This window comes from Hesperophylax consimilis, chromosome 15 (assembly GCF_061612785.1).
Source record: "Hesperophylax consimilis isolate HC1 chromosome 15, BYU_Hcon_1.0, whole genome shotgun sequence".
Lineage (NCBI taxonomy): Eukaryota > Metazoa > Arthropoda > Insecta > Trichoptera > Limnephilidae > Hesperophylax > Hesperophylax consimilis.
The window spans coordinates 8209324-8233468 of record NC_142850.1 but is presented as its reverse complement, the minus strand read 5'-3'; the positions used below and the strand labels follow the sequence as shown (position 1 = coordinate 8233468).

The window sequence follows — 24145 nt, the reverse complement described above, 5'->3', positions numbered from 1 at the left end:
ACCTATGAAAGTCTCTAGCCAAACTGCATTCAATTTACTTCACGTTAGAAATAGATCTTTTGCATTTGGTTATCGATTGACGTCCGCAATAACAGATCTCCGGATAGCACGAGCCTTGTTTTGATGGTTTGAATAAGAGGTTTTACAGAGATGAAACCATTATATTTCACGATGTCTGGAAGGAAATCTATTGGCGGGACGATGATAAACATCATGCGATTACTTCCTTTCTGATGGAGATGCCAGCATTAAGGTTGCATTGGAAATGGGAAATGCTATTCTAAGAAATATGCACTGAGAGTAAATGTGTTGCAATTCTGTATACAGGGTGTATCGGCACTAACCCGACAAACTTTAACCAGCTATTCCTTAGCACATTTGGAGTAAAAAATGTTATGAGCACTTTTCTGTCCGGTAACATTTTTATTTCAATTAAAAACAAAAAAATTAAAAATTTCCACACTACATCACTGTCATTGGCATTGCTTTTCGTGTTCAACGGCTGTTATAAGCAAGTATGTCGAAAAGCGTCTTCGCTCTTTCGCACACACTAAATAATAATAGTTAAAAATGAGACGAATGGTGCCGTGCCATTTCGTTGTGATTGTAAAAGTGCGCCAAAATAGGTACACACGTACATTGTTCAACGGAATTCGAATAAAATATTGCCAGATGGGTTTTCAAACTTTGACAAGTGGTGAAAATATGACTAATATTTTTTTTTATTAAAAACAACGTTACCAAACAGCAAAGTGGCTTTAACATTTTTTACTCCATATATGCTCAGGAATCGCTGGTTAAAATTTGTCGGGTACGTTCCGATACACCCTATATATATATTTTTTTTATTATGGAATGGGATTAAACTTTTTAAATAGCTTTTACAGAATTCTGCATTATATTAGGGAAATTTATTAAGACATTTTATTATGATCAATACGTCGACGTAGTATTTAATACATCCTAGAATTAATACGGTATACAGGTACAATAAAGTATCAAAGAACCCATCACCACATTTTGTAAATAAGTAAAACCTCAGGGTTTCGTGTACTTATAAAGATAACCTAAAATAATTAGCATTTATTAGGTATTTAATATCTTCTGAATAAAAATAAAGAATAACACTAAAAATACCTTGTGAGCGTGTTTGACGTAAATTTGTCTAATCGGGGCTTTAATTTCCAATATAAAAGTGTGTTTACAAAATTCAAAAGGGATGGAGATCTTCGAAGTTTAGGCGACTGTAAGCGAGATGGAGCGCTGGCCTATTGGGCTAAATGGAACATTTATTTTCTTTCAAATTTGTATGGAAGGCACCAGAGATGTGCAAAATGGGTACCCAAAACCATTTGAAATGCAAAATGGAAATGGGTCAAAACTTTTCCATTTGAAAATGCAAAATGCAAAATGGTTATTAGAAAAGCATTTCAAATTCAAAATGCAAAATACCTATTTTCAAAATGCATTGAAAATGCAAAATGGTTTCTCAGGTCAAACAATTAAAATAATTACATAATTTGGACATCAATGTAGAACAAACATTATAGATGATGGTAAATTCAAAAACACCACGATTACATAATATTATGAAACCACAAAAAATTTGCGCGGGACTAATCTTGCCAACGTAAAAACATAGAGACTGCTATCTAACATTTAATATTACAGCGTCACGGCCTCATGTTCAGTATTTGAATCAGTATTTTTTGTAATGGTATCACTTAATTGCCAGGGCTCCTACCAGGGAGCAACTTGACCAATGTAAATTATCTCTCATAGCAAGGTTAAGGACCGACTGATATTTGGGGCTTGTGAAAAAAAGATGAGTGGAGATCAAAGATATTAGAAGAACGAGATATGCTATGTTGGCCGCCGGACCGTAGCCGGAGTACTACCTAATTAGGGTACTTTGAACGGTATCGGGACGTGTACGCACAGAAATCTGTTCTATGTATTAGTGCGGATACCTTAGCGCAAGCGAAGGTGTGCAGTAGTATTGGTGAACAAAACCGGCGACACTCGGCAAAACAATTCCACTCAGTACGAACTGCGCATAGCACATCTCGTTCTTCTATTATCTTTGGTGGAGATAGTAGGGAGAATGTTGCAAAAAAGCATTTAAAATGGAAAATGCATTGAGAAAAGCATTTTAAATGCAAAATGGTTTTTAGAAGAGCATTTAAAATGCAAAATGGAAAATATCCATTTTTCATTTTGCATTTCCATTTGAAATGGATTTATTTGATATAAAGCACATCTCTGGAAGGCACCCGTTGTTTTTTTTTCTAAGGCTGTTTAATTATTTTATATAATACTAGTGGATCCCCCGCAAAGTTTCGCTATTGATAATGTCTTTCTAGGGCGCCTCCGACTTTTACCACCATTCGCTACTCTATACCACAATACTACCGGCAAAAAACTACATTATATCGACTTTAATTCGAATCCATATCTCATTACGGTGCAGATATATTGCGTTAAGTATTCTACGGGCGTACCCGACTTCTTCTAGCATTTAAACATCTCTAAAAACTCCTGGCACTAATAACAACAAACTTTGAAATTTTCAGTAATATCGGTCAACTACTTACGGAGCCCGAATTTTTATATATTAAGACTGGAAACCAGTTAGAATTTAACTCAACCATTTGTTGGAAAGCATTTTATAATTATTTTTTTTATATCCGACAACAGCGCCACCTGTCGAGTCCATAATTATCCGTTTATTTCAAGCTGAAATCAACCATACATACTCACAAAATATCTTTGAAATCGGTTGGGCGGTTTTGGAGATTAGCGTGTACGATGACAGTGCTACGTGATTTTTATACACGGTGTCCGGAAACTCGTAGTACAAGCGGGAAACTGGAGAATCTACACCACATGGGGAACCCAAATAAACATAAAGTTTTTTGATTTGAGCATTTTCACAAAAAAAAAAAACCAAAAAAAAATATTTTTCGGCTATTTTAGGGTTAAAGTTTTTTCTGGTGTTTAGGGTTGAAAAACAGATGTTTTAACCCTGCAGAGCAGAAATATTTTATGATTACACCGGATTAAATGAAGGGTGATTTCAAAATAATGCTTCAAATCCGAGTTTCTTCATTTGTTTTACTTTCAAAAAGTTTTAATTAGTTGGGTACTTCGATCTTCAGTAATAATTTATAAGAATTTGATTAAAAAAAAAAAAAAAATTAAAAAAAAATCAACTTCTAACTCGATTTACTCGATAACGAAAGCTCAAATCAAAAAAAAAATATTCTACAAAATCGACTCCAAATGTGATGTAGATTCACCATTTTCCCGCTTGTACTACGAGTTTCCGGACACCCTGTATATTAAGATTCACATTATTCCATACGGTAAAATATTTACAATATTGCTCAGGTGAGAGACCACCATTCAGAATCAAAATAGTGTACGAAATGGCTTTAGCTATGTTTAGTGACCACTTCCGATACCCTTCCCCATTGAATCTGGCTGGCCATAATCTGTAAATTCCATGTCTTTTTCCCATAATTGTTTTGCGATTCGTCACAAACCGAACCCGCAAATTCCGAAGATATTTGCGAGATCCTTTACTTTTTTGAAACATAAGACAATTTATATTTGTATTTTAAATTAAAATGTTTTTAATGTTGAGATATAAATGGCCGAGAGAGCATTGACCTCTCAAAATCCAACGTTTTCCCGGTTTTAGAGAGTCCTGTATTTCGTTGAAAGCTGAATGACAATAATTATGTTTTTTATTCGTTCTTCGTCCGCATATAGAATTTTTTATTACACAACTTCCACCCTTGTATGGTAGGAAGCGTGTATTACATAAGGAAATTAAATCGTCTTTACAACTTCCGATCGAAAAGGACCATTAGAATAAAGAGGAGTCACTTATTTCGATGATATGCCGCGACATTTAAATTATTATAGCGTGCGGTCTAGTGGTAAATTTACACTGTAACGTGCGGTCTACCTGTAATAGGTAGGTTGTACATTACTGCTTGCGATGTAGCCAAAGATATTAGAAGAACGAGATGTGTTACGCGCAGTTCGTACTGAGTGGAATTGTTTTGCCGAGTGTCGCCGGTTTTGTTCACCAATACTACTGCACACCTTCGCTTGCGCTAAGGTATCCGCACTAATACATAGAACAGATTTCTGTGCGTACACGTCCCGATACCGTTCAAAGTACCCTAATTAGGTAGTACTCCGGCTACGGTCCGGCGGCCAACATAGCATATCTCGTTCTTCTAATATCTTTGGATGTAGCAGAACTTTAACACAATAGTGGGAGGTCTACATGGACCTTTTTTCAGTGGTGCAGTCTAGTGGCAAATTTACACTGTCTACCAAGAGACATAATAGGTAGGTACTACACTACTGCTTTCAGTGTAACAGAACTTTTACACTATAGCGGGAGGTCTACCTGGACCTTTTTTCAAACGTGCGATCAAGCGGCAAATTTATACTAAAACGTGCGGACTATCGAGCCATTTAAACTTTGGCGTGCGGTCTGCTAAGATAATTGTATTACTGCACGCGGTGCACTAGGATTTTTACACTATAGCGGGAAGACCACCAGGAGAACCTTTACGCTGTAGGCACTTTACGGTCAGGCGGTGAATTATCTATTTCCGCAACATAACCTTCCTCACATTTGATGTTGAAATAGAACCTTAGATCAAAACCCTCACTTGACCGCCGGTATAAACAAAATTTAAATGAGCTTATTTTGAAGGACTAAGCTTCTACGAATTCTCTGAATTATAGTCTCCCTTGGTTGCCATTTAGAATAACAAATTTGGACAGACTCCGACTACTTATACTTGATAACGCACTAGCAGGTAGGTACTTAAACTATTTACCAATATTAACGTTTATTCACAAAGTTCGTCTGTAAGTCATCTCTTGCAAAGAAAATACGTTGAAAAATATAGTTAAATAATTTCCAAGAATCGCTGCTTATCGATGCCCAAATCACGTCCCTTGCTTTGATGTCGAGAGGAAATGTTATTTTTTACTTGTAGCTTTTATGTAAAGTGGAAATAAGTACTTATCTGGAGAATGGACCACACGAAACAGAGGTTTGCCGCCCTCTTAGGAACAGAGAGATCAGGAGCGCACAAACATACATAGGTATATGTAATATCTAGGACCTTACTAATAAACAAGTTAAAATTTTACATAACTGATAAACACTTACCCTACATTATTGGATGTTTATAATTTATAAAAAAATTTAAACACTGTTATTAGTTAGGGGGTTAGTAAGGTTATAGCTAATGAACTTAATATGGATGTTTTTGACAGGTCAATCTTAACTAGATTCTTACGGGCAATAAACGGTTTAAAGAAAAAACTTTCTGTTGGAAAAGCTAAAACAAGGACCAATACCAGCTGTTTGAAGAACACTCCATTGAGCAAAACATTGCAAGTAGATATGTATCAGACTATTTTAATACATATAAACACGTAGGACGAGTGAGAGTTGGAAAATTACATTATTATCCCCATAAATAAGGAAACGAAGAAAGACTGCAGGAGTCCTGAAGGAGTCTAGGTTTTTTCTACATATGCTTTCATGATATACTAATATTGTGATAGGTACAAGTTTTAAAAGGGCATTTTCGAGAGGATACGAATATTCTTGTATGTAACTATTACATTATAGTATTGTTTTTTTTATGAAATACGGGCGTGAACCGCGTTCTGTGCACCCCTGTTAAAGATAAATAAGGAAAAGGGTTAGCGGTTAGAACTTAGAACTTTAGAAGAGGATTTATCAAAACTCAGTAATTGAAAAGGTACAGGATAGTTTCAAGTGTACTTGTAGCCATTCATGCTACCAGATAGGACGACGTTAAAGGAGGTAAGTATTCAGGAAACTACTTGAAGTTTATAATATTAATAAAAATGTATGTTTTCAAGTACGGAAAGGAATGCACCTAAAATCAGATATCGTAACTTGTAACCTCTCATTTTTTTCTAATGAACGAAGCATATAATGGAAAGAGAGGTTACAACAGCGCTTTGAGTGGCAACGACATACTTCCACTGAGGTGGGCTGGCCTTGTGACCCTTCGTGAATACGTAACAGTATTAGGATCAAGTGGTAAATAAATAATGTTTAGATAAATATGGGCGGTGGCAAGAAGCCAGATCATAAGTAATAATAAGTTTAGTAAGCGCTTTATAGAATGTAATAATATTATGTCATACTAACAATGCCGAGTAGGAGAGAAATGGATTAGCGAAGACGGTGAAAGTTAAGTAATAGATACGTAGGAAGATTCACTTTCCTTAATTGTCAAAGTTATGATCACGGAATGCATCTTGCAGTTTATTTGCAAATTCTAAATATTTCAGGCCCTAAACAATAATCATTATATCTTCGACGTATTTAACAACAAACTACCGACTCCGTGTAAAATACGTACACCTTTATACCTATAAACTTTTAGTAAATTCGTAACAATTTCGGAACACGTGTTCATGCACCTGCGTTTGTCTTAATAATAATATACCAAGTGTAAAGTTCACTAACTTCGGGAGGTGGTTCCTACTTGATGGTAGAAGTAAAAAAATACAGTGTGTGGTAAGCCTACGCACGACGGAAGTGTAACTTTTAGTATTCTTCTCTCTCTCTTTTCATTTCATTCTCTCTTTTTTCTCACTTCTATCTCGTCAATACTCATTTTTGACACTAAAACTCTGTTCCAAATTGAATAAACCACAATCAATTACGTATTTCACTCGTATTACACTCACCGCGCAGTACACGAAGCTAGCAGCTGATGCCTGGCGTGGCGTCGTTGGCTAGAGAGAGAAGAAAAGAGAGAAGAGAGAGAGAGATCGTTCGTCAGTGGCTCCCTCACCTCAAGCGACTACGGTGAGAGAGCGACGGTGAACGGTGAGCGAGTCCCGTACCCCCACCACCAAATGATCACGGTTTTTCGTGACGGTCATGAGTCGGTTTTACTCCGGTCCTCGAAAATGCATGAGCAGCGTAAAGAAGTTTCACTTCAAAAATATAATTAACTTCGAAATTCCAATTATTTTTTTCCCATACTAAAATATTTTTCCATAGAAGAAAAAATTTTTTCCATACAAACAATTCATCTTTTTTACATAAAAAAACCAACATAAGACTTTGGAATCATCGTTTTGTATGAACAAAATATAATATAAAATATGAATGTTCATACAAAATACCTCGTAAAACATTCGCTTTAACTTATTTTAAGAATGATGTTAGAGTAATGAGTAAGATTAAGAAAATAACGCTTATGTGGTTTGGGCATGTACAGCGAATGAACTTATACATAAGTTTAAGAGGAAGCTTCAAGCCAAAAATGTGTATATTCTTGGTATACCTTATATTCTTGGTATACCGTATATTGTAGGTAATAGGCATTTAAATCGCTTGACAAACGGAAAACTAGTTTTTATTTATTTTGTAAATAATTTTATAAGAAACTAACAAGTTAATCAAAGGAAACTGTCATAAATAATATAAGATATAATGCTGTATTTTTCAAAAGTTATTTCCTTTACGCGTTTCAACATTTCTATTGAAAAAAATACTTTTTTTAGTAGTTTATATTAATATTTTTTATTGAGAAATTTATTCTTTTTTTGTATTCTACCCAAGCGAAACGATAGAAAAATCTTCAATTTATCTAAAGCATATTTTTTGGTATTCATAATGCGCACCAATTCGTTATAAAGATTAATCAAAATGATTTAGCATTAATCTTCGCCTTAAGGCGATGCAATACGTAGTAATGCAAAATCATGTGTTTTTGGTTTGAAAATTCTGTCGCCTAGAAATGTTTCAGATGCTTTAATTAAATACTGCGAGTAGAATACATCCTGGCCTTTGAAATAATCGAGTATTTTTTAGATAAGTCTTTTTATAAGCCCAGAAAAAAAAATGTATAAGGCCTATGAACGAATCCATTTTCGGTTATAATTTTATTGTATAGTGTGGCAAATTAAGTTATTTATAAAATGATAGAAAAAAAATTAAATATTTAGCCTGAACATCCACAAAATAAAATAAAAGGCACTTTTTGTCCATGTTTTTTTCTTGCATAGATCAAAACAGGCGGATGGTGTTAAGCGGGAATTTAAACCTTATCGCCATCTACGTAAGGGTTGTTATTGATAACGGCTCAATTTAAAATATTACATGACGTAGTGCATCGCCTTAAGAGAATATATGACGCGATTGTGAATGGTAGAAGAATTTTGGCGATTCATCCTCTCTGCCTACCCCTATAAGGGGAAACGGCGTGATGGTTAGTTGGTTAGCCAAGTCATCTATCATTGCTTAGGCATCGTGTTCCACTTGTAATGATGTAGGTAAGTAGGACGAATTAAAATATTCTCAGTTATTGACAGGTATTCGTACCTCGGGAATAGTTGAAAACAAATGTAGATAATTAGGTAATGAATAATTATTTTATTCGCTCTATCTTCCCACCGGCCGCGGTCGAAGAAAACAACAACCAATTCTTGTCAGCAGAATCACAGATATATAAATTTCCATAATAGTTTACACAATTCTGAATTAGACGGTTGTTTGAAACTCGAGATCAAAACATGCGAGTCCTACGCGAGGAAAGTTGTGAGATGTTTGCAATCTGAATGCATACAGGAAGCCAGGGCGCGAGAACAATAATAGCGACCAGTGGCCACACAAAACAATTTAGACGCACGTCACATTAGTGCAACGAAAACGACCCAAATACTTGCATTTGATACCAAAATGTATGTATAACTTGTCTTACTACTCGAATCACGAATTTTGAATTATTGCGAATATATGTGTAATAAACAATATTGTGTCCAAAAAAATTCAATCTTTTATGTAAAATATTAAAGATCACTTGCGCAATCTTAAGAGCTAGTTCAGACACGGCGGATTCCGCGCGGATGCAAACCGCGCGGATCGACCGCGCGGATCTTAATAATATGGCATCCTACTAGAACGTTCATACAATACCGCGCGGACCACGGACGCCGCGCGGATCTATTTCTATGACGTGCCATCGGCGCGTTCAGTTGCTTCGTGAAATCCGCGCGTATCGGTCGTGTTACAATGGATCGCTTCGACACCGAATTATTCATTGACAAAGTGGAAAAACGACCAGCTTTGTGGGACATCCAGTGCGCAGAGTATTCTAATAAAATTGTCAAAAATGGAGCTTGGCACGAGCTAGTGGAATTTTTCGGTGAAAACGAGGATTCATTAGAAAAAAAGGCACTTTTTGGTTAGTAATTTTTATTTATTTTACATGTTAAGTTAAGTAGTTTACATTCTTTGTGATAGATACCAACTTATACGTAAGATTATATTTTTGTGTCTTGCCATTCTACACGACCCTCATTTACAAAGTAATTAGCATATCTATCTCTAATGTTTAAAGATGACGGTGTACCTCTTCCTGCATGTAATCTATTAAGATTACTCATTGGCGCAGTGTATAAAGTATCTTCATACTGCATACCATCTCTTTTTCTAACAAAATTGTGTAGCACGCAACATGCCTTTATTATGTCTTCGGCAAAGTCTATGTTAACGTTTATAGGCCTATGAAAAATACGCCACTTGTTTGCTAAAATCCCAAAAGTGCACTCAATATTACGTCGGGCTCTAGATAACCTATAGTTAAAAATTCTTTTTTCATATGTTAACCCTTTTCCTGGATAGGGTCGCATTAAATTTTCCGATAAACCAAACGCTTCATCGCCAACTATAACATATGGTAATGGTGTAGGATCTGTGTTAGATATTGGTGTAGGTTTTGGTATATGTAATGATTTTTCTATTAATCTTTTATAAAATACTGAATTTTTAAATATTGCAGAATCACTACTTTTTCCATACGATCCAATGTCAATAAAAGTAAAGCAATAGTTAGCATCACAAAGTGCCAGCAGCACTATAGAAAAAAAGTTTTTGTAATTATAATACAAAGATCCAGAATCTTTAGGCATTGTAATCCTTATATGCTCGCCATCGATGGCGCCTATGCAATTCGGGAAATTTGCAGACTTTTCAAAGTCTATAGCTATTTTCTTCCACGTGTCTTCACTTGATTCGGGCATGAGCTTTTTGGCGATTGTTTTCCACAAAGCTTGACATACTTCACGGACAATTCCCGTAATTGTAGATTTGCCAAGATGAAAGTTGTAATGAAGTTCTCCAAAGGAACAACCAGTACCCAGATATCTGAAACAATAAAATAACAACACAAATTTATAAGACTAAACAATTCCTTAACGATAGTGATATTTTTTTCAGGTGTATCATTGCAAAAAAAGTGGAAGAACATACGTGATGCTTACAATAAGGAATTCAAGAAAGGAAAATCAATTCCTTCTGGTTCAGGTGCATGTAAAGGTTCAAAATACATGTATTTTGAACGGCTTTCTTTTCTTCAAAAGTCGGTAGAAAACAAAGAAACAACAACAAACATAGAAGAAGCGAAAACTGAGGAAAGTGAAGACATTAACAAAGACAAAAACAATTTTGTCAACGCACGTGAAATACGCTCCCTGCACAATAAAAGAAAGAAAATTAAAATGGCATCAGAAAATCGATTGGCTAGCATATTAGAAGAGAGTATTCAGTCACGAGATAAAATACAGAGACAAATCAATGATAATATTTCTAATCAAGATGATGATAAGCTTTTTTGTTTATCGCTGTACAAGGAACTAAAAAAAGTTCCAGAAAACAAGCGTTTGGCTACCAAAATCGAATTGCTCAAGGTAATAGAGAAGGGGCAGATATTACCATCGCCGGTTCGTATAATAAATCAACAAAACATGCCTAATACAGGATTTTTGCAGAGTCAATATTATATTTTACTGGATATACAATCCCACCAGCGTCTCCATCTCCTTCATCAAGCATTAGCACTGACTCACAGTCTTCTATCATACAAAATATATATGCTGATATTATGTAAAAATAAAGACCTTACCTTAAAGTAATTACGAGTTTTTCTTCTTTTGACACGCTCGACCTCATATGGGTATCAGAAAACGCAATTTGTTCACTGATCGTTTCAAGTAATTCATCAAACGAATTTGTAGACATTCTTAAATAGTTAAAAAATTTAGGCTCAAAATTCCTCAACTTTGGGTATAAAGTCATAAACTGACCATGGGTGAGCCGATCACGCAAAATTGGATGCACCCAATACTTTCGTTTTTTTTTTTTTAGGAGTAAGTACACACATATTGCTTCTTTGACTTCCATTACTGAAATGAAGCGGCCGTCACCCTGTCACCCTACCCCACTCCTCACGCTCACCGCGCGTGTCTGAACACTTTCAATCCGCGCGGATGGGAACCTCGCGGTTTGCATCCGCGCGGAATCCGCCGTGTCTGAACTAACGCTTATAATATTAAAACTAGCTGTCGTGTTCCCGGCGTTCCTGGGGGTTGACATATGACATCACCGACTTTTCATTAGACCTTTTTAAGATTGTTGGCGCTAGTAAAAAACAAATTTCAAAGAAGCGAAGCTAGCAGTCCACAAGTGAGGGAGTGTTGGTGCCTACCTTGATATATGGCAGTGAGGCATGGAAGGAAGGATGAAAGTAGACTGAATGCTGTAGAAATGAGTTCCCTGAGGCGTATGTATCTGAAAATCATGTATGATCGTGTGTGGAAAAGTGGAGATCCGCAAAGAATGCAAGGCTGATGTAAGCGTAATGATTTTAGGCATGTAGAGCGAACGAGCGAAGAAAGGAGTGTAAGGAGGATATATGATGCAAATGCGAATGGTAGCAGAAGTCGGGGACGCCTGAGAAAGACATGGCACGATCAAGTGAATCAGATACTTGAGTCGGGCCATGTCAAGAGTCAGAACAATAGAAGAGTATGTATGAGACGATGTATGAATGTGAATGAGGCAAGAAGTGTGTGCCAAGACCGAGTTGTTTGGCGATTCTTTCTCTCTGCCTACCCTGCGGGGATATGGTTAGTTACTTTGTTTAGAAGGACTACAGACAGCACACAAACAGACAGACTCGGATAGCGACTTGGTTTTATACTACTTTTTACAGATAAAGTTGCTATCCATGTCTGTCTGTTTATGCACTTAGTTCTTCTAAACTACGCAACGTATTTTGATATGGTTATTACTATCATTTAGAAGATTTCTTCCGGCAGGTTTGTATATATTCTAGCACAACAAAGCATGACAAGAGGAATGGTGCTATTGAATGAAATCTCAGAAGCACTAGATATATATAATTCTTCTTTAAATAGCCTAAAGTTTTTTTTGTATAATAATTATCTTCATAGGTGATAAGATTGTCAAATTGAGAATTGTACAGTAATTGCATAATCTATCTGTTGTGCAATAAATAAAAAAAAATAATAAAAAAATAAAAAAAAATAATAAAAAAATAAAAAAATAATAATAAAAAAATAAAAAAATATAAAACATGCATTTTATAATAACAGAAAGAAGATAAAGGTGGAGTAACGCCGTGTACACGTCAGCTAGTAAAATCTAAATACATGTTTTTAATTTGTCGATCAAAGAAAAAATCACTTTTCAATTTAAATTTAGTGGCGGCTCATTTAGAATCACACTTGCAGACATTAGTCTGTACAGGCTTAAGCGATAATAAGTCGCTCCTCGATGTATGAAAACTAGGTGGAAATAATGAATTTTTTCTCGGAATAGTTTTTTAAACATCCTGTTTACGTGGATTTAAACCCGATATAAGTATGGGATGGTTAAAGATTAAACTAATTTTCTTCTTAGAATTTTATTCGGGAGGAAGTTAATAGAAGTTTTCAGAATTTTCCTGATGAATAGATCGTTATTCGAACTTTTGTCTGGAACTTTTCCAAATCGTGGTGTTTTTAGCGTATTTTAAACGACCAATCAAATGCGAAGTTATAATAACATAATAAATTATGCTGTATCACTAAACCGTCCTTTTCAAAAATATACATTTTCAGTTAAACTTTCCGTGAAAACAAACGTATCGTAACGTGAAAAAGTTTTACAAATAACTCCTCAGTCTACTATAACATTGCATTATTTTTTTCGAGAGGAATAAAAGTACCTTACTGTAAGCAATAATTAGTTGTATACAGTTTTTATAGACAATGGCCACGTCTTTATTGAATCGTAAATCTCTTGAAAATGCCGTGAAACTATTTTTCATATGAATTTTTTTCACTTTTCTTTAATTTTAAACACAGTAAGCTATTATTTTTTAATGATAAACTAATGTTTATAAGACAAGGTTTTATGCATAGCACAAAGGATAACAAATAATTTAAAGCAATAATTAGTCGCCCGAAATATTAATACAAATTGAAAATATCTTCCGAGTAAAAATAAATGCCGCCAACGGGAATTGAACCCGTGCCTTCTGATGTCCTGTCAGGTGCTCTGTATCCACTGAGCTATGTCGGCTTATTACCAACCCGCCAAATGATTCAATATCTACTAATACCTCAATCAACAATTACCGCTCATTATATTTTTTCCACCTGTAAACAACCAACTTTATTTTTGTAGGAAAGGCTTTGTTAGTGCTAAATTTCTCACTAGATGGCGACTAATTATTGCTTAAAATTATTTGTTATCCTTTATGCCATGAATAAAACCTTGTCTTATAAAAATTAGTTTATCATTAAAAAATAATACCTTATTGTATTTAAAATTAAAGAAAAGTGAAACAATTTCTTATGAAAAAAGTTTCACGGCATTTTCAAGAGATTTACGATTCAATAAAGACGTGGCCATTGGCTATACAAACTGTATACAATAAGAACAAATGTAAAAATACTGAATAACTTGGAAGCTGTATTCAATTGTGTTGAATTACCCGATTTTCATTATAGCCCAATATTTCATCCAATATTATATAAAAGTTTTTTTTTATAAAATATTATTTGGTGATGTGAGCCTAACTGGGTGTGTGAATAAAATGGTTTGTATTGAATTTGTGTTAAATTAAATATTAAGATATAAAATAAAATAAATAAGTAGTGAAATTAAAATAATTCAGGAAGTGTTCTTATATTTTGTATAAATTGATTTACCCAAACAAAGATAAATGCATTGAGCCAATAAATAAAATGCATTGAGCCAACTCGCGAATGTGTGTACACCAACGTTGGTTAAAAACAGTCATGTTGTTTAGACGGCAAATTGAAAGAAAATGTATTCGTCAATATAAAATAAATATACTTTAATAAAAAATACCCTTTTCTGCGTAGACTATTTAATATTATTTTTTCAATGTGAATACCGCACGAGAGTCCCATCTGCACCCAGCCGTCTGGAGCCAGTGAGACTAAGGCATCCCCAATTGGGGTATGTTGTGATGATGTAGGTACTGGAGAGGGAAAGGTGATTTATTTATTTTATTTTTGTTTATTGCAGAAACAAACAGTACATAATTACATAGATGACAATAGTTACAAAGTTATAAAAGTTAGTACAATAATTGGTACCAATGACATGTCGCTGACATATATACATATGAGGTATATTGTACATTTTACGGTTAAGTTACATTTTTAAGTTAAGTTAAATTAGTGTGCTGGGGAAGTAGAGAGGTGTGTGTGTGTGTGTGTGTGAGTGTTTGAGTGTGTGTACGTGTGCATGTGTGTCTGTGTATGGTTGTATGTGTTATGTGGGTGAATTCAGTGTGCTAAAAAAGTTTTTCTTAAATAGAGGGAGAGAATCAAAAAATATATCGGTATTTGTGCTTGTTTGAATTGAGTTGAATGTTTGAAGGATGCGAGAAATAAGGGAATTGGCTGCAGCGTTTGTGTTATTACTAGTTGTGTAAAAAAGGTCTGTGTGTTGAGTTCTTTTAGATGGGGTGTTAAAATTTATTTGGGATAGAAGTTCTGAGCAGTCTATTTCGTTATGTATTATTTTATGGAGAAATGTCATGTCAGCTACCGTTCTCCTGGATTTCAGGGATTGGAGAATGCAGATATAATTATTGTTGTATTTATAACCTAGGTACTTAATAAATTTATTTTATATGCGCTCTATATTATTGACATAGTAAGTGTATTTGGGATTCCAGACAGGCGATGCATATTCCAGTGTACTTCTGACTAGTGAGGAATAAAGCATTACTAGCGTACGTGGATTTTTAAATAATTTACTCAGACGTAGTATGAAACCTAACATTTTGTAAGATCTAGCAGTGATTGAAGAAATGTGCGTATTAAATATAAGTTTACTGTCTACGTAGACTTCAAGGTCCTTACATTCGCTTTTTGAGATCACGGGTTCATCGAAAGATGAAGATGATAGTTATGTGATGGAGAAGAGGAAGGTTAGGGATTACCTGGCTACATTTAGTCACCAAACGATACTGAGAGTATCTTCCACTGGAACGTGCTGCAAGTGCAAATACAATACATTATTTTTAGATGAATGATTTGTGAAATAAAACTAATTCATCAAATAAAGTTTACTTGAGCACGCCAGGATTTGACCTTCGGATTGCTAGTTGAGAACCTTACCCCTAGACCACGGAGGCCGTCAAATCAGATGGATATGGAAATTATCGCAGCCGCGGCAATTTTTTTGTACAGCACCTTAAAATTATTAATCATCGTAATTCGTAATCTTAAATAATCAATCACGCAATAATCAACCCGACCGTCTCCGCTGAACGCATATTGCGAACTGAAGACCGGGCCAACGTGTGAACGCTCTTTGCGGATTGGCTCCAGGAACCTTTGATATGTTCACAATAATCGGGTTGACCGGCCGACTTTGGCGGCCAACGCATGCAACGGCCAAGTCGTCCGGTACACGTTGGGCACTAGCCGCATTGGATTTTTGAAACACACTGATTTATCAAATTATCATGTGGCTGTTGTAATTGTATTTGTGCTGTAATAAACCAATTATGGAAAGGAAAAGCAGTATTCAATATGTACGGCATCCAATTCTAACGCCTCAGGATTGACGAGTGTAGGAAGTCGCTTGAATCAGTACCTACTTGTACGTGGATAAGAGATGCCAGGCGGAAGTTCTGCACGTGTGGAATGGGCGCTCTGTGGAAATAACGTGGTAAAAATATTAATCGCATAGGTAAAGACACTTACCTCCTGATTCCGGTGATAAATACGAATTAATAAAGATATTGACACTGATTATGATAAAAAATAAATATTAAACTAAAATACCTGAAAATTGAAAAAATCATCCAAGAAAAAATAAATGCCGCCAACAGGATTTCGAATCCGCAGCCTTCCGATTGCTGGTCACTTACGCGACTTATTTTAAACCGCCAAATGATTCGATAAATTATTCAACAATTTTGCTAATTAGATTTTTTCACATGGAAACAACCAACTTTTCACCATCTTCCAGGACTTTTGTAAGAAAGGCATTGTATTGGGTTAATTCATAGAATTTGAACAATTAATCAATGTTTCAAAGTTGGTTTTCACGTTCTGTGAAGGTTATATTCAAGTTTTATTATCATTTCAGTTTTTTTAAACAACTGACCAATAATGATATAATAACAGAACTTGAATAGAACCTTCACATAACTTGAATCATAACTTTGAAATTTGATGAATTTTTCAAACTCTGCGAAACAACCCGTCCTTAATATCCCAATAGGTGGAATCGAGATATAAATATCTTCATGTAATCATAAAATTATTTTTTTCTTGGAAGATTTTTTCAATTTATACGGGTGTTTTAGGTATAATATAATATAAACATAAAAAATAAACCCGGGCGTTTATTGATAGTACGTATATAAGTAGGTACATTACCCGCCTCACGATTTCTGTTCTGAGCAAAACCTCCTAGATTACAAGGCCGGGGCACTGAATCAAATCAGTCTCCTAACTTGTATGAGAACCTCCAAAAAATGCCTTTTTATTTTAAATTTCTTTAAATTAACTAATATGTTTTAATAAATATTTAAAAAAAATGACTGGTAGTTAGGAGGTTGCTTTGAATGAGTGTCCCGGCCTTGTGATCTAGGAAGTTTTTTTTCTGTGACGGGTAGCAATGATCGTTAGTAATTTTAAAAAATAGTAAAGTCTCAGCCGGTTCCCACTTTCCTTTTTGGCTTGACTGTATTTAACATATATTTATATTTTATGTTTAAGCTGTTTGTCTCTTACCTTTACCAATAAAAAAATAATAATAATAAAAAAATAAAAATTATTTTTACTGATTTTGATTTCACCAGAACGTTGTACATAATAAAAGTGACGTTATTCACGATTTTCAGAAATTTCTTTTAACTTAATCAGCACTTTGAGTATGTATAAAAATATTCTTAGAAACTCAACTGTAGCACACAGTTACCAGCTTTTGTTTGAAAGAAACTACCAAGTGATTGGCATTCAGCAAAAAATTCTCCTTCCTAACCGAAAAATTATGTTTTGACCATCTAAAACGGTTTCTTCCATAAAATTTCAATAAAATTTTTAGTAATAATAATAATATTTGGCTAATTTATATAGCGCCGTTTTCGTGATAAATCACCTAGTAGTATTCCATAAACATTTTCTCCAGCTTCAACAGCAAGGAGAAAACATGAAAAATTTAAAATATTGCTAATTTATTAAAAATCTACACAAATCATTCGTATTCCTGTTAAAAACGGGACTGCACGTCTTTAATAAATGAATTTACGGGTTTGCTAAAACACGAATATGTTATTAGGATGTCGGAATACGTGTTCATAAAAATTCTAATAATTAGTTAATCATTATATTTATAAGGAAAAGTGCAGCTGCATGAACACGTGTTCCGATATATTCTGAATATACAAATATTTTTTTAGGAAATGGATTGCAATCACGTTTTTAATAGGATTTTAACAAATCAGCTATACTCATTTTTGTCTGTGCGTGGTTCCAGGTACACAAGAGTGCCACGAATCAAGGAAATGATACCAAAAGGAATACGTTATGCACACTTTTAACAATCGTGCCATAATTTTTATCAATTTCGGCAACAATGTTGTAAGAATTATTCTCAGCCATAGTTTGAAACATATTCACTTTTACTCCAACCATACCGCTATGAAGACCGTAGATCAGGGACACTTTGTCAACAGCAGCTGGGAAAAGCTGCAGCTTCAGATGAAAGATGAACTCAAGCGAAGCGTGGAAGGCTGTCAGAGATTGGGACTCCGAAGTGGCCGAGAGATAAGCTATCATCATTTATTCATCATCCAATTTTCCCGTCGAAAATCTATCGATCATCGGGATAATAAATTCATGATAATTTTTTCCGGGAGGGTTTTATCTTTTTGTTGGTCACTCAGTGAGTACTTATCCGGGTACTCTAGAGGAGATTCGTATACTTACAGCTAGGTATTAAACCACATAGTTACAGTTATATTTTATAATTAAGACACTTTGCATATATTTGTGCTCACCGATAGTATTGAAAGTTAAAAAAAAGTTTTTCGTACGAGTTTGAATCACCTGCCCGCAGTCCCCTCTTACCCCTCAAATTCCCAAAAAATGGTGGGAAGGTGTGTAGCGACGATTATCACTCAAGTTTTAATTATGCAGCATTATTTTTGTTTTTTTTTTCTTCCATAAATCCACGTTCCCTTAATCCTCGTTTTGTGTCTTTGCTTCCTTACAAAAACGATATTATTATATTATATAAACGCAAGCAAGGGTCTCTTTAAAATTATTTACTAAGTTATCAAACTACATAGTTACCTTTTACATAGGTAAGAAATATATCTTGTGATGGTTTGTAATATTTCAGCAATTTTCAAGTAAAGATTTAGAGGTGTTAACAAATAATATGTAAAATTTTATATATATATATTAGGGTGTCCCAGGACATAAGGGAGAATTTTTTTTTCGTGAATTTAAATATGCATACCCTCTTATTTTATTCCATTTGATCCCAATAACTCATATAATAAATATTATTTTGATTAAACACCGGCAACCCGTGCCGACTTGATGCCGAACATATGGTACAGAGTTAATATGGAAGAATTTTCAACTTTCATTTTTGTCGGATAAATAAAATTTAAAAATGCACAAATGTTCAATTATGTAGTATTTTATATTTAAAAATGGTTTATTGATTAATTTTTTTTTTCATCGTTTGTTTTTTACAGTCAGGATAAATCTTCCGGTGTTCCTGAACGCATCGTAACAAAAATTATTTTTGTTCCTCTTCGACCGTGAGATTAAGCCATGAAAATCTTGCATAAACTTAACAGTTCTTTCAGCTGTATCATTCACTACCCTCAGCGGCGACACCCTCTTTCTGACTTCTTGATACGAAGCATTATTTGACCACATCGTAGGGAATTCGTTAAGAAAACTGGCATCTGTTTTCAGACGATCAAACAAATACTTGCTCTTGACTGAAATGAAGTCGTAAATATTTTTCTCTGAAACAAAAGTCACTAAATTATGATATGAACAAAAACCTCAATACAAAACATAATTTAAACTACTTAATAAACTTACCATACAATTTACCATCAAGATCTTCCTTCGATGGAATGTAACGTTTGTCATGGGTTGATAAATTATTTTTTTTTGATATTTCGAGCATTTTTATTTTAGTTGTTGAATCCACAGCGTCGTCAAACAGCAATAAAATAGATCCTTCATCGGTCAAATACCATAACTGCTTACTGAACAGAAATAAAGCTGCCATTGAGATGTTTTCATCAATTTTTTCTTAAGCCTTCATCGATTTCAAAAGCAAAAGTCCTGGTAAGGTGCTTTAACTACTATAATACATTGTAACTATGGTTTGACATAGGATGTTACTATGAACAGGCAAACGTCTAAAAGTGCCGCCTTATTCTTACCGGTAATTTTAAATTGCGCACAAATTAATGATATTTTCAAGGAATAAAGCGCTTTTGCCATCCATCGAGCACCTGGAGGCCGAATCTTAAATTTTCTCGCTGTATCTCCTCCTAAAACTATCACACAGAGCTCTAAAAACTCTCAATAGTTATCTCCAAGTATTTTTGTTGTCAGTGCAGTATGGTAAAAGTCAAGCAAATCATCGATTTCGGAAGCGGTTAGGTGCAATGTGAGATTTTCTCTGTAGCACTGAATTTTATCGGGATCAACATTTTTACAGTTATCTCGAAACTTTTTGAAGAGTGGTAGGTATGTCAGGGCTTGTAGTCACTTGACTGATTTTTACTTCAAACACAGCTTTTAATACCAACTATAGCTATATTTGGTATATATTGACAGTTAAATTCACTTTCCGGATATTGTACAACAAAACTTCAAGAACTTGTCCATTAGATGGCAGTTTAGAACCCGATATTTGGTGTTTTACGACTCCTATTAACAATATAATTTTTTTAGAAGTGGGTAAATCTAACAACATCTTGCCTGAACGAGTGATTTTCGTTTACTAACAAAATAGCAAGTTACTACAAGCTCATCAACACGTTTGCTCGCTGGCGTCTTAATGTACAAGTACTGACATCTTTCGATGCAAGTCGGCACGGGTTGCAGTTGTCCAAAGTAAACGAAAAAAAAATTATAAGTGTTTTGTCATTATTAAAACAAAATTAGAAGGTATGCGTTCAAAAATAACAACTTTAATTTTTTTGGGACACTCTAATATATATATATATAAAATAAGAGATCAAGTGTTAATTTATAACTGCAGGAATACATATTATCTTAGTGATTAAAAGATAAGTAGGAACTATATTTAGATATTTCCTTGACCTCTGGCAATCTTGCAAAAGTAGTTATTATGTTATCTTTCATTCACAATTTTTTTTTATTTGCGTAAAATATACAAAATTTAAGTGACTTCTTTTAAATAATACTCTTGGTGTCACGAAACTGCGACTCCACTGTATTAGTGGGTATTAGGAGCTCCTGGAATAATCCCTAGAACTATCTAAATTGCAATGTTGTGTGGGACAAATAACTTTTAATGCATCCGTTAAACTTGACAGTATTCCTCAATGTTTAAACCTGAGCTTCTGGAACATAAGACAAGCCCAAATTGGATTATAGGATAAAAGGAACTCACTCGTCGAAGTTGAGGACACGGTCTGATAGATTCTGGATGCACTATAATTCACAATAATTTATACGCCAATCCTCCCTGTCACAATTTTTTCCACTATTTAACCATAGATATGATAATATTTCGTTTTTTTGCGTGCAATTATTCTACGTCACACATCATTGACGAGGATAGAGGAAACTCAAAAAAAGCCGCAACCATAGACAAATTCGGAACTTACCTATTTATAAGCCTAAACTATTTTTAAAATAAAAATGGTCTAAAGTAATATATTCCCTCACGACAGGAAAATGAAAAACTCAGTTAAATGTTTTGTATTTTTATTTCAGCAAGAAAGTAATTATAGAGAGGTTCAATCATTAATGAATAAGGTAGAACGATTGAATTCTGCCTTGCATTATATAATCACGATCTAGTATGGCCTCACAATAAATACAATATTGTTAAGAACACAGATACTGTCTGAAAAAGAAAAGAACAAAACAAGGAGAGATTCTCACCTGTTTTTTGGTTACAAACACGTATTCTATGTTGTGTTCGAGGTGTCAATATTAAGCATTGGCAACGCGGAATTTCTTAACGATCTACTTGGCATTTTGCTTCGGATTGAGAAATAAGAGCCACAAACTGACGAACATCTCACTAATATCTGAAAAAAAAAAACATTCAAATCCGCCAAAACTCCACTAAAACGGCGTAGTTCAAGTTGAAAATATCAAACAACCAGATATGTACCACTCAGCTAGTACTCAGCTGTCAGCATTATTTTCCAAATACATCCACGGCCGTTGTTTCCAACTTTTCGAACGATCAATCTCAGGCTCCGATCAGCCAAGTGATTTGTTCAATAACGTTCGATTCGCCCTTTTCCAAACATTATTTTAAGTGGCCCCGCCCACTTTCATAGACAATAAAATGACATAAAAGTAAAAACTTTCAATGTTAAATTAACATTGACCAATTAATTATTGTATTTATTATTAACGCGTATATATTTTTTAAATACTGTGATACATCAACCGATATTTTATATATTATTAAGCAAACGTATGTAATATGTTAAAAATAAAGTGTTAGCTTGACTTTAATGCCACCGTGTCTTAACGTCGCGAATCTTTTTTACTCTGTCGACACTTTTTATAACTAGTCATTTACTGAGGCAGGCTTAATCCAGTAGTTTGGCTTCTTTAAATTGGGTGGTCGCTCAGTCGTCATATTTCCGTTGGAAAGTGCGTAGTTATGCGTTTGAGCAGTGTTGAGCTGAAATTTCGCTCAACAAATAATCATTAGGGTTGGGAACAACGGTCGTCACAGTTTTTCATTGGTGAATATAGTTAGGGGTAGTAGGCCTTGTTAGGGAACGATATGACGTCACAAGCCATGGAGATTACCGTGTCTCTTCTACGGTTCCAATTTTCGATCGGAGTTATATCCCCTGCATTTAGCTCTGCAGAGCTCTAAATGATCATAATGTCACTTTATTAACATCTTGCAACAATCAAACCGGCCATGGTGACATTTTGGGATGGGTACATTGGGTAGGTAGGACAATTGCGGGATTTGAGATTTCCTATCAAAAGCTTTATTAATAAGATAATTATCTCTTCTTATTTTTTATGCTCGGATTAACTACTATAGTAATGCCTATCATGATAATTGTGTAATGAGGTAAATATATCCCTAAGGTAGATATCTGTAGGGGTTTTAATTAAAAAATATATGCACAGATGATATAACAGAGATGTACCGTACCTACGAAATTCTACTCGCTAAAAAAACATCGCCGTAAAATATTTTCGCAATAATGTTCGCTGCAATAGGCAGACCATAGACATCCAAATTAATGCGCTTGCCCTAACATAATATCTGGGTATCATTTCGACGAGCTGGAGGTAAACCACGTGACCACATTTTTAGCACCAGGAAAATTAAGTGAGGTAAGTAAATTATAACACATCTCATCTGTAAATGTGTATATAGCAAAATATCAAATTTTAGAAAAATCCCGAACTTTTTTTTACTTGATTTGGGATATGTAGTTATTTTTTTACGCCGCCAACAATTTGCGCACCATTTAAAAAAGGACCAGTAACTTGAAAGCAGTTTTTATTTTCTTGGTGACATTCAAAGATATTAGAAGAACGAGATGTGCTATGAGCAGTTCATACGGTGTGGAATTGTTTTGCCCAGTGTCGCCGGTTTTGTTCACCAATACTACTGCACACCTTCGCTTATGCTAAGGTATCCGCACTAATACATAGAACAGATTTCTGTGCGTACACGTCCCGATAGTATTCAAAGTACCCTAATTAGGTAGTACTCCGCCTACGGTCCGGCGGCCAACATAGCATATCTCGTTCTTCTAATATCTTTGGTGACATTACAATACTAGTTGCTTGTATACTGTCAGATTTCTTTTTTTGAAAAATAAACGTAAGTGGGGCGGTCACGCTGCCTCCCGCGCTTCGCGAATTTTGGTAACTTCTCATTTCCCTGATTGGAACGCCTATTAATGTCAATGTCTATGGCAAACGCGTATTTTAAAACCAAACATTTAAAAATTTTGACGTTGTTCTTTTAAGGCTTCACGTGTCAAAGGTAGAACCTTAAAATTGACGTTAAAGACGGAAATGTCGAGGGAATCAACAAACGTGGTTCCTCGTTCCTTCCTCTCTCTTTGAATACAAATCTATCTATTATCATCTCCAATTGATCTCCCCGTTTTAATATTCTACCCAGCGCGTAACCAGCCTGAGATTTTTTCTTTCATGGATATCAGACGTGATCGGAGGAATATAAATTAGTAATGGATGCTGATTAATTTAATAAATTTTGACACCTTTTCAATAAAACAAAACATATTGTTAATCTTTCACGGATTTGTAATAACATATACACAATTACACATGTAAAATTGAGTAACTTCCTTTTAATTATTATCAAATCAAATCAAAAATGATTTATTGTAAAATAAAAATTACAAAAGGTGTAGCTTATGGGTAGACCCCATTTCTTCCAGCTAACCACATTTATTTAATTACAATGTTTATATAATATTATTTGTTTTACTATAATAATTACAATGTTTATACAGATAAA

General features: G+C 34.6%; 1 protein-coding gene and 1 pseudogene across 2 annotated transcripts in view; one reads left to right on the top strand and one right to left on the bottom strand.

Moving 5' to 3' along the window:
* Window positions 1-24145, bottom strand: part of LOC149417272 (fibroblast growth factor receptor homolog 1-like) — a 279900-nt gene that overhangs the window by 140064 nt on the left and 115691 nt on the right. The window lies entirely within an intron of this gene.
* Window positions 9089-10979, top strand: LOC149417276 (uncharacterized; annotated as a pseudogene).